Source organism: Pseudophryne corroboree, chromosome 1, assembly GCF_028390025.1.
Source record: "Pseudophryne corroboree isolate aPseCor3 chromosome 1, aPseCor3.hap2, whole genome shotgun sequence".
NCBI lineage: Eukaryota > Metazoa > Chordata > Amphibia > Anura > Myobatrachidae > Pseudophryne > Pseudophryne corroboree.
The window spans coordinates 1054345434-1054357987 of record NC_086444.1 but is presented as its reverse complement, the minus strand read 5'-3'; the positions used below and the strand labels follow the sequence as shown (position 1 = coordinate 1054357987).

The window sequence follows — 12554 nt, the reverse complement described above, 5'->3', positions numbered from 1 at the left end:
GCTTAATATGGTGCAAGGGGCATTACTTTGTGGGGCATAATATGGTGTTGCTCAGAGTACTGTATGTGCACAGGAAGTTTTATATATATATATATATATATATATATATAATGCATTCTTCTATTTTTATTCTCTCTTTCTTTTTTTTCCTTTTTTTGTGGGAGGAGGGGCAAAGAAGGGGGGCCCAATGCATATTTTTGCACCTAAGCCCACCACTCACAAGTTCCGCCACTGGTATAGAGTATCTATTGAGCATGAGATCCTAGGAATCAGAGCTGTATTATATATGAAAACTAATTATTACATGTGGTGCTTCTCAACTACAAAAACACATCATAAAGTTGAATATATTAACTAGAAAATAATATAGATTGAAAATTTGTAACTAATATAATCAGTTTCAGTATTTCAAGATTGTTGCTCGAAAACTACTTCTACTTTTTCTATATAAGTGAGTTTCATAGAAAAATAGAGAGATCTGCTTTTCAGTTTTCTTTTTATGACATTTTCAGCCTTCCCTCCCTCGCTCTTTGGGTTCTCAGGGATAGTAATTTTAGAAGCGTGTTTGAGAGAGCACTAAAAGTATGCAAACAATTTTGTTTTGGGATGTAGTTAGGGTTTGTGGGAAAGAACACCCTTATGAAGGACGGATCTTTCCATATCTGACATACAACATACAATCATCTCTTTGATAATGGTAAAAGTAAGTACATACTAACTTAGTCACAAGAGGACATTGAGTCCCAAACAAGAAGTAATATCCACCAGCCTTGGGACAGTGGAATGACCAATGTGACATGGCATCAGCCTTGTGCTGTCAATGGGTCTTTGTCATATTTTCCCTAGGCTGCTGTACATACACATTCCAAGCAGAACTGTGGATGAAAACACATGTGTGATTCACTCATAGGGGAGTTGGTGAGATCTGTAATTACTTAGCTATGCAGACTGAGTTGTAAGTTTTATAGAACACCACTCACTAACTTCATCTGAATAAATCTGGAATAAATAACAACTATCTGCAGTGTTTTCATTTCTACATCAAGTCTAATTCTAAGGACATTTTAGAAATGGAAAACAGAATCACTATAGAATGTCATGGAATTGTCTTTTTTCCTCAACACAGGAAACAATTACTACTTGATTTATTTCATTCCTTATTTATGACCTCACTCCAGAGAGTTTGTAATGGAAAATATAAATTCATATTTCCTGCTAAATGTTCCATAAATTTATACATTTTGCTTATTTCTTTGGTTAGATACTTCTACAATAGTCACTAAAAAGAAATGAACAGCTTTAAAAAAAAGTTATTCATAATTAATTGCAAATACTCTCACTATGGGTCTGATTCAGACATGACCGTAGCTGTGCGAGAAAACGCACATCTACCATCAATTTCTTTGACATGTGGGGGGTTGTTTCCCATCCGCTGCCAGTAATGTGACCGTCAGGATGGTCACTGACAGGATATCCTACCCTGCCCAATTTTACTTATCCATACTGTCTATCTTGTGTAAAGCTGGGTACACACTAGGTGATATTTTAAACAATATTGCTCACTTTGACCCTTCTGAGCGATATCGTTTGTAATATCGTACAGTGTGCACACAATATCGTTCACGATGCGCGCTCCCGCGGGTCGTTGACAAGGTGTTCTGTCATCTGTACATGCAGGCAAATTTTGGATATATCGCCCAAAACGGCATGTTTGTAGAAGTGGCCTTGGGGACATGACAGTTATTCAGACTTCAACATTAAGACAAATATCTAGGATGTAGTTGGCATTCCGATGGACAGGGATCCCGGCGATAAGAAGACCAGCGCCGAAATCCTGAAACCTGTGAGAATGCCGACGTCAGAATCCCGACTGCCAGATTCCTGAATGTAAGTATGTCGGGAGGGTTAGGGTTAGGCTGCAGTGGGAGGGTTAGGCTGTTGGGGGAGGGTTAGGCATAGACACTAGGGGGAGGGTTGAGGTCAAGCTGCGGGATAGTAGAGGCTGCGGGGGGATGGGGCAGAGGATTAGGATTAGGCTGTGAGAAGGGAGAGTTATGGTTAGGCTGCTGGGGGAATTAGGGTTAGGAGGAGGATTAGGGTTACTTTAGTTAAATGCACCTGTCTGGATTTTAGGCAGTCAGAATGCCGGTGTCGGTATATAAAATAATTTAATTTAAAGCCCTAAAAATTCCAAACTCTGGTTGGTATGATGGGATGTGAGACTTCAATATGACCGACTGTTACATTCTCGGAGGGTGAAGCCTTCTCATAGGACAGTGGTGCAGTTTTATTAAGTGGAATGCAGTTAAAGGATAAAAGTAATCGTTTTTCATCAGCGGTACTAAATCCATGACACTGTACTAATTATTATACATTCCTGTAGATCACAGGTTCTCAAACTCGGTCCTCAGGACCCCACACAGTGCATGTTTTGCAGGTCTCCTCACAGAATCACAAGTGAAATAATTAGCTCCACCTGTGGACCTTTTAAAATGTGTCAGTGAGTAATTAATACACCTGTGCACTTGCTGGGTTACCTGCAAAACATGCACTGTGTGGGGTCCTGAGGACCGAGTTTGAGAACCACTGCTGTAGATATACTTAGCAAACTATAATTCCCAAAAGTAATACAGAAGAAAACTGCAATAACTGCGATTATATCATACGAATGTACAATTCAGACCTGATAAAGGAAAGTGGTATATATTATGCACAGGAATTTACATGATCTAGTCACATTATTATGACCACCTCCTACATTTGACATCGGCAGCGCGTAGCCCATGAAGTGTCGTGCGTTGGCTTGGTAGATATATAAGGTGTGCAATAGGCCGTCTGCACACATATCACTCGTTGCTGTCACGGGTAAAAGGGACGATTTATCCGAGATGCAAATAGGGATGATTATCAGCTGTCGGGACAAGGGTGGCAGTATTTTTGAAACAGCGCAGTTTGTGAACTGTTCTCATGCTGCTGTGGTGAAGGTGTATCGTGACTGGACAAATGGCGCCATTGTGAATAACCAACGTGGAAACTGTGGAATACCACATGCCATTGGTGTGAGAGGTGAACGTCGGCTACGAAGGTGCGTGAGGGCTACAGTGAAGCAGCTCACCACCAAAATGAACTTGGGGGCTACCAGACATGTCTAAAATGACAGTTCAGCCCGTCTAGCTGCTGTCCGTGCTGCACAGGGTGGTTAGTCTGGCTATTAGCTGGTGGTCATAATAATGTGACTCGACCGTGTATATGTCCTGATCATACAATTTTTCAGTGTACAATTTATGGCCATTTTAAAGAACCAAAAGCATAGATTTCTGTCCAGTAAATAAATATATTATCTTCCCCATTGGCAATAATGCGACATCCCTCCTCTTAGCCATGGATATATGCCATGGACTATACGTTTATGCAGTATGCCCGTTCCAGAGGAGGGCTGCAGGGCACACATGTAACACATATACGGTCTGTATGGACTCATTATGGGTGGGGAGAATAGGCAGTTTACCGCAACTGTGATTGTTAATTAAGAATGTTGTGTTTTGTGTATGCAGTAGTTAAGTTGACGTGTTTGATTTTGAAATGTCACCAGGTAAAACATCAGGGGTTTTACAGGAAGTCATACCATCTATATATGGCAGTGCCAGCGTGTCCTCTTCCCAGGGGGCACCTAGCAAATGGGGAAGGTCTTCACACATCCCACACAGCCCTTTTTGGGATGCAATGGGAGATGTAATATACTTTCTAAAGAAGTGGAGAAGTTGCCCACAGAAACCAATATTCTTCTACCTATTATTTATTATGTACATTCTTTAAAATTATAGCTATAAACTGATTGTTTGCTTAGGGCAACTTCTCCACTTGTCCTCTTAAGAAGGTTTGATACATATCCCCCCTTAGCCACTCACAGGATATATGTTAATATGGTACCAGCTTGCTATGACATACTGGACCCTGGCCTCTCCTTACTGGGTCAAGTGCTATTGGTCCTCCGTGGGTGGGTGCCGCCCAACAGCCACCTTCCTGAGTGCTGTCCTTGTGGGGTTTCTCTGACACACTGTAGGGGTGGGCACCCAGCTCTCTGATGGTTTTGTAATAGTGGTCATGGGACCGCTGACATCACACTGACGTCACGCTGGCAACAAATTTGAATGGCACAGCCTACTTAAACTGCTTTGGCAGTGTGTATCGCTGCCAGAGTATTAGGCTAACAACAGTACTCCAGCATTCTTTCTATTTGATCTACCTGCTATTTACATGTATCCTGACCTGGCCTGTTGAGATTGCTTTTGTATTCTCCTCTAATTCCTCAATCTGCATCTTCCTGGTTGCAATCTGGCTTTCCCCTGACTTGCTTCAGTCTACACCCTGGTACTGCGTTGCCCGCCTAGTTACCAACCTGCGCCTAATGATCACGCTCCAATCCGCCTTTATGGAATCTAGGTCAATAGAAAAAGAGAAAGAAGGCTCTTGTGTGGGCGCACTCTTGTTAATAGAAAACTTTTTAAATTTTAATTAATCATGAAATATACTGTAAAGACATACTTTTATTGAATTATTAATTAAAAAGAAATCTGATTACCCATAGAAAGATGCATGATCCAAGTTGAATATTGTGAAGAAATATGGTGTATATATAGAAAAAATTTAAAAATGTCCTGGTCCTGTCTCATAAAGTGTGATAAGAAAGGCTGTAGACACTTTAAAGTCTTACACCCATTTCAGCCCGACCAGTACAGACATTCTGTATTGATGAGACCACTATGTGGTTAATTGGATATTGTGTCTGTATTGAAAAGGTCAGAATACTGAAAGAGACAATACCAAGTTCATACCGGTCACCATTAAATGCACAAATTTGGAATTGTAGAATACTCAAAGGATCTTATCAAATAATTATTGGTATTATGACAGTAACAAGAAATAGTTGTTAAGGATAAGCAGTGATGCTGCTGTTGGTGTCATATGACGCACATCATATAAAATGATTCCTGCTCTAGAACACTGGGTATTCCCTGTGAGTCTCCTCCTCAGGTACTGACCCAGCCCAACACTGTTTAGCTTCCAAGATCGGACGAGATCGGGCACTGGCAGTGTGGTTTGATAGTAGAGAAAGTGGGTGGGTTGGACACCAATGAGAGTGCACCTAAATGAAAGAGTGTGACAGTGGTCACATAGGAAACGTGTGGATCTGCTTTCTACATTAGGCTGGATGCACCAGTGCCCACTCCTGTGGTACCGTGCACCCTGGATCGTAGATGAGAGTCCACGGAAATGAGTGAAAATGAATGAAAAAGGAATCACCAAAATTATGTAGATACAATAAATTATATTGGAGCGATTCCGAAACAAAAAAGGTTACTGCAAAACAATTAAGGACCATATACATATCATAATAATTATAAGACCCTTATAGTAATCCTGTGGTTGTTACCCCACATGCGAAACACAATCTGTACAATAGTATATGCCTGTTAAGGAAGTGTCTTAAATTGATAGAAAGAAGAGATGAGGCATACATATATATGGATTTGAGATGAGCCTGTCAGGATCCTCTTAGATTAAACACTGTTATCTGTGGTCAGGTAGACAGATCAATAAATATGGATTGTCTCCGGGATTAGCCCAGATTTTAACTAAACGGGGAAATTGTTACAGGCATACACATATATAGACTTCAAATAAAGCTGTAAGGATCCTCTTAAGATAAACACTGTTATCTATAATCAAGTAAATAGATCAATAGTGTGGATCGTCTCCGGGATTGACCCAGATTACAACTAACAGGAGAAATTGTTGCAGGCACACAAAGTGTGCATAACCTGTGAATGTTTCAGCAAAGAGGGTATTGATCCATGTGCTAGAACAGGCGCCGGTGGACCCGCTGTGTCCGGAAAACGCGTTTCACCCCGCAGGGCTTGTTCACTTCCTGGATACAACAGGCGGGTAAGCGAGGAAATAAAAAAATGCTGCACATTAAGGTGAAGACCAATGGGTGCGGACGCTTGGTTAAATGAGGGAGGAGTACACGTTGTGGACACTGCCTCAATGTGGGAGGAATAGGGATCCCATATGTTAATGCCGCCCACGTCAGCGGCAGTGGCCTGATGACGACAAAGTAATGCTAGGGATATTCTGAAATGACATGCATCACTGACGGATGCTGTCGTGGTGCCGCTCACGTCAGCGGCAGCAATCAGATGGGAGCAGGATAATAATCAGAATGACGTGCATGGCATGCATCACATGACTGATGCTGTAGGAGCCATCTTGAGAGAGGGCAAGGTGTGCCCGTATCGGGCAGAAAAGAGGGATGTATTAGGACAGAGCAGGAATGATTATGTTGTGATTTAGAGTAACTAATAGGTAAGGGATGAAAGATATTAAACATTAAGGTAGAGACCATTGGGTGCAGACGCATAGTTCAATGAGGGAGGAGTCAAGTTGTGGACACTGCCTTATTATGGGAGGAATTAGGATCCCATATATCAATGCCGCTCACGTCAGCGGCAATGATCAGATGGCGGCAGTGTAATGCTTACGGTATTCTGAAATGACATGTATCACTAACCGATGCTGTCGTAAGTGCCGCTCCCATCAGCGGCAGCAATCAAATGGGAGCAGGATAATCATTGGAGTAACGTACATAACATGCATCACATGATTGATGCTGTCGGGGCCATCTTGAGAGAGGGCAAAAGTGTGGCCGTATCTGGCAGAAAAACGAGGATATAGTTGGACAGAACAGTAGTAGTTCTATTGTAAATTGGAGTAGCTAATAGGTAGGGGGTGAGGGTAACAAGTGCCCAGCATAGGGGATTTTGATATTAATTAATGGGACATCGTTGTTGTTAACAACGTGGCAACTATATGCTTGTTAAGCTTAAACATGTAATGTCAAAATGGCTTTGTTATAATATGGAAAGTGCCATATTGAGGAATGGTAGGTAAAAGGGTATATTAAGCAAACCTAAGGATGTCTTAAAAATTGAATGGTAGATAAGGGATGGGGATAACAGGTGCCTACCATAGGGAATATGCGGTATATATATTGTTTGACAATGATAACACATGTCGGCTCATAGAGCTTGGCGTTTGCTATCGGTGAGGACGGCATTAGATTCATCAGCCGAGGAGAGAGAAGCAGAGCTGGCTTGTAAAGTTGAGTCGGAACACAGGTCTCACCTGGGGTTCGTCCCGGAGCCGCGCCACCACCGTCCTCCTCACAGATGCCGAAGATAGAAGCCGGGTGAGTATTGAGGAAAAGACTTCAGGTGGCAGAAGACATCAGATCTTCATGAGGTAAGCGCGCAGCGGTAAATTGCGCGCCATTGCTCCCAGTCACACACACAAAGCAGGCACTGAAGGGTGCAGGGCGCAGGGGGGGGGGCGCCCTGGGCAGCAATATACCTCGATTTGGCCATAAATAAGGTGGATTAGGCTGGGGGACAGTAAATCCGCGGACCCCCGCCATTTTATTAATATATGATGAAGGGACCGAAGCCCGCCGTCGGGTGGGCGGGGCTTGATCCTCAGCACTAACCAGCGCCATTTTCTCCACAGAGGCTGCATGAGAAAATGCTGGCTCCCTGTTCTCTCCCCTGCTGAGCTTCACAGGTTGGAAAAAGGAGGAGGGGGGCACTTTGGCGACGCAGTGAGTGGAGATTACGATTATAAACATATAAAAGCGCTATCTGGTTGTATATTCCAGTGTTTTTAAGCGCTGGGTGTGTGCTGGCATACTCTATCTCTCTGTCTCTCCTAAGGACCTGGTTGGGGTTTTGTCCCCTTATAGGTAAATCCCTGTGTGTGTGGGGTGTCGGTACGTGTGTGTCGACATGTATGAGTCGGAAGGCTTCTCCAAGGAGGAGGTGGAGCAAATGAGTGGTGTGTCCCCGTCGGTTGTGCCGACTCCTGATTGGATGGACATGTGGCATACGTTGCATGCAAGTGTGGCATCTTTACATAAAAGGCTTGATAAGGCTGGTTTAAGGGGGACATCAGGTGGTCAATCCTCAAATTGGACCGACTCTCAGGGCCTGTCGGGGTCTCAAAAGCGTCCCTTAACACAAGACACTACTACCGACACGGATTCTGATTCCAGTGTCGACTATGACGAGATAAAATTGCACCCTAGGGTGACTAAAACTATTCAGTGTATGATTGTGGCAATAAGGGATGTGTTGCATATTGTGGATGAACCCTCAGTCCCCGACACAAGGGTACACATGTTTAAGGAAAAGAAACAGATTATTAATTTTCCCACATCTCATGAATTAAATGAGTTATTTGGAAAAGCTTGGGAGACTCCGGATAAGAGACCGCAGATCCCCAAAATAATTTTTATAGCATACCCTTTCCCTAAGCAGGGAGATTTGGGAATCACCCCCCACTGTGGACAAGGCCCTGACGCGCTTATCCAAGAAAGTGGCGCTACTGTCTCCTGACACAGCGGCCCTTAAAGACCCAGCAGATCGCAGGCAAGAAACTACCTTAAAGGGTATTTATTCTCATACGGGTGCTGTGCTAAGACCGACGATTGCGTCGGCATGGGTGTGTAGCGCAATTGCAGCTTGGACAGATGAGCTGACAGATCAATTTGATACTATGGATAAGGATACTATATTCCTAACTCTAGCCCATATAAAAGACGAAGTCTTATTTATGAGGGATGCTCAAAGGGACATTGGATTGCTAGCTTCTAGGACCAATGCCATGGCTATCTCAGCGAGAAGATCCTTATGGACTCGCCAATGGACGGGTGATGCGGATTCCAAGAAACATATGGAAGTACTACCCAATAAGGGGGATGTATTGTTTGGGGATGGGCTGACGGACCTGGTTTCCACAGCTACAGCAGGTAAATCAAATTTTTTACCACATATTCCCCAACAGCAAAAGAAAGTAACACCCTATCAGATGCAGTCCTATCGGTCGCCCAAGTCCAAAAGAGGTCGGGATCCTCTTTCCTCGCCAGAGGTAAGGGCAGAGGCAAGAGAGCACCTGCTGCGGCAGGTGCCCAGGAACAAAAGTCCTCCCCGGCTGCTCCAAAACCCACAGCATGACGCTGGGGCTCCCCTGAGGGAGTCCGCACCGGTGGGGGCACGTCTTCGACTTTTCAGTCAGGCCTGGGTCAGTTCGGACCTGAATCCCTGGGTGTTGAAATAGTTTCCCAGGGTTACAAACTGGAATTCGAGGAGGTGCCCAAGCGCCGATTTTTCAAATCGGCCCTACCAGCTTCCACATCGGAAAGGGATGTAGTGTTGGCTGCAATTCAAACGCTGTGTATACAACAAGTGATAATCAAGGTTCCCCTGCACCAGCAGGGAAGAGGTTACTACTCAACCCTATTTGTGGTCCCGAAACCGGACGGTTTGGTCAGACCGATTTTGAATCTGAAATCCCTAAACCTGTACATAAAAAGATTAAAATTCAAAATGGAATCACTCAGAGCGATAATAGCCAACATGGAGGAAGGGGAGTTTATGGTGTCTCTGGACATAAAGGATGCGTACCTTCATGTCCCCATATATGCCCCCCATCAGGAATACCTGAGATTCGCTGTACAGGATTGTCATTACCAATTTCAGACGTTGCCGTTTGGACTTTCCACGGCCCCTAGGATTTTCACCAAGATAATGGCGGAAATGATGGTGGTCCTGCGCAAGCATGGTGTCACAATTATCCCATACTTGGACGATCTCCTGATAAAAGCGAGATCAAGAGAGAAATTGCTGAGCAGTGTGGCGCTCTCTCTGAGAGTGCTCCAGCAACACAGTTGGATTCTAAATCTACCAAAGTCACAGTTGATTCCGACAACTCGACTGCCGTTCCTAGGAATGATACTGGATATGGAACAAATGAAGGTCTTCCTCCCAATAGAGAAAGCCCAAGACATCCAGAACATGGTCAGAGAACTGCTAAAACCGAAAAGGGTGTCAGTCCACCAATGCACTCGAGTTCTAGGGAAAATGGTGGCGGCCTACGAGGCCATTCTCTTCGGAAGGTTCCATGCAAGGATTTTTCAATGGGACCTTCTGGACAAGTGGTCCGGGTCCTATCTGCATTTACATCTGAAAATAACTCTGTCCCCAGGAACCAGAGTGTCCCTCCTGTGGTGGTTGCAAAGTGCTCACCTGCTGGAGGGTCGCAGGTTCGGGATTCAGGAATGGATCCTGGTTACCACGGACGCGAGCCTCCGAGGATGGGGAGCGGTCACACAGGGAAGGACTTTTCAGGGTCTTTGGTGAGACCAGGAGTCCTGTCTACATCAATGTGTTGGAACTCAGGGCCATTTACAACGGCCTTCGACAAGCGGAGAGTTTTCTTCGAAACCTTCCGGTTCTGATTCAATCAGACAATGTCACAGCAGTGGCTCATGTGAACTGCCAAGGCGGGACAAGAAGCAGAGTCACGATGGCGGAAGCCACAAGGATCCTTCGCTGGGCGGAAAATCATGTAAGCGCTCTGTCGGCTGTCTTCATTCCGGGAGTGGACAACTGGGAAGCAGACTTCCTCAGCAGACACGATCTCCATCCAAGAGAGTGGGGACTTCATCAAGAAGTCTTTGCAGACGTAACACGTCTTTGGGGAACTCCTCAAATAGACATGATGGCGTCACGCCTCAACAAAAAACTTCGGAGGTATTGTGCCAGGTCTCGGGACCCACAGTCAGTAGCAGTAGACGCACTGGTAACACCGTGGGTGTTCGACTCGGTCTACATATTCCCTCCTCTTCCTCTCATCACGAAAGTGTTGAGGATCATAAGACGAAGAAGAGTACAGACGATACTCGTTGTCCCAGACTGGCCTCGAAGGGCTTGGTACTCGGATCTACAAGAGATGCTCACAGGAGACCCCTGGCCTCTTCCTCTGAGGGAAGACCTGTTGCAGCATGAGCCCTGTGTATTTCAAGACTTACCGCGGTTACGTTTGATGGCATGGCGGTTGAACGCCGAATCCTAGCAAAAAGGGGATTCTGGAAGAGGTCATCCCTACTTTAATAAAGGCTAGGGAGGAGGTGATGATAAAACATTGTCACCGTATCTGGCGAAAGTATGTGTCTTGGTGTGAGACCAAGAATGCACCTACAGAAGATTTTCATTTGGGTCGTCTTCTCCACTTCCTATAGACAGGAGTGGATAGGGGTCTGAAATTAGGCTCGGTTAAGGTACAGATTTCGGCCCTCTCGATATTCTTTCAGAACGAATTGGCTTCTCTTCCAGAAGTCCAGACGTTTGTAAAGGGAGTGCTGCACATCCAGCCCCCTTTTGTGCCTCCAGTGGCTCCATGGGACTTGAACGTGGTGTTGCAGTTCCTAAAATCACACTGGTTTGAACCGCTTAACAAGGTTGAGTTGAAATTTCTTACCTGGAAGGTGGTAATGTTGTTGGCCTTAGCATCAGCGAGGCGAGTGTCAGAATTGGCGGCTCTATCATACAAGAGCCCCTACTTGATTTTTCATGTGGATCGAGCTGAATTGAGGACACGTCCGCAATTTTTAGCCTAAAGTGGTTTCGTCGTTCCATATGAATCAACCTATTGTGGTGCCTGTGGCTACTGGTGACCTGGAGGATTCCAGATCCCTGGACGTAGTCAGGGCCTTAAAAATTTATGTAGCCAGGACGGCTAAAATTAGGAAAACAGAGGCTCTGTTTGTCCTGTATGCGGCCAATAAGATTGGCGCTCCTGCTTCAAAACAGACTATTGCTCCCTGGATCTGTAATACGATTCAGCAGGCTCACTCTACAGCTGGATTGCCGGTACCAAATTCGGTTAAGGCCCATTCCACTAGGAAGGTGGGCTCTTCTTAGGCGGCTGCCCGAGGCGTCTCGGCTTTACAACTTTGCCGAGCGGCGACGTGGTCGGGGTCAAACACTTTTGCTAAATTCTACAAGTTTGATACCCTGGCTGATGAGGACCTAGCGTTTGCTCAGTCGGTGCTGCAGAGTCATCCACACTCTCCCGCCCGATTGGATGCTTTGGTATAAACCCCATGGTCCTTACGGAGTCCCCAGCATCCTCTAGGACGTAAGAGAAAATAAGATTTTAAACCTACCGGTAAATCTATTTCTCCTAGTCCGTAGAGGATGCTGGGCGCCCGTCCCAGTGCGGAAACTCTGCAAAACTTGTATATAGTTGTTGCTTACATAAGGGTTATGTTACAGTTGACATCGGTCTTGGACCGTTACTGTTGTTTTTGTTCATACTGTTAACTGGTTATGTATGTTCCCGGTTGCATGGTATGATTGGTGTGGGCTGGTATGAATCTTGCCCTTGGATTGCTAAATCCTGCCTTGTATTGTCCATCTCCTCTGGGCACAGTTCTCTAACTGAGGTCTGGAGGAGGGGCATAGAGGGAGGAGCCAGTGCACACCCATAGTCAAAGTTCTTTTTAGATGCCCTATCTCCTGCGGAGCCCGTCTATACCCCATGGTCCTTACGGAGTCCCCAGCACCCTCTACGGACTAGGAGAAATAGATTTACCGGTAGGTTTAAAATCTTATTATTTCCCCGCTTACTCGCCTGTTGTATCCAGGAAGTGAACAAGCCCT

General features: G+C 45.1%; 1 protein-coding gene and 1 pseudogene across 1 annotated transcript in view; both read right to left on the bottom strand.

The window, feature by feature from the left end:
• The window catches only part of DLC1 (DLC1 Rho GTPase activating protein), an 856713-nt gene that overhangs the window by 171031 nt on the left and 673128 nt on the right, over positions 1-12554 (bottom strand). The gene's annotated exons all lie outside the window — the stretch shown is intronic.
• On the bottom strand, positions 4994-5112 carry LOC134948812 (5S ribosomal RNA; annotated as a pseudogene).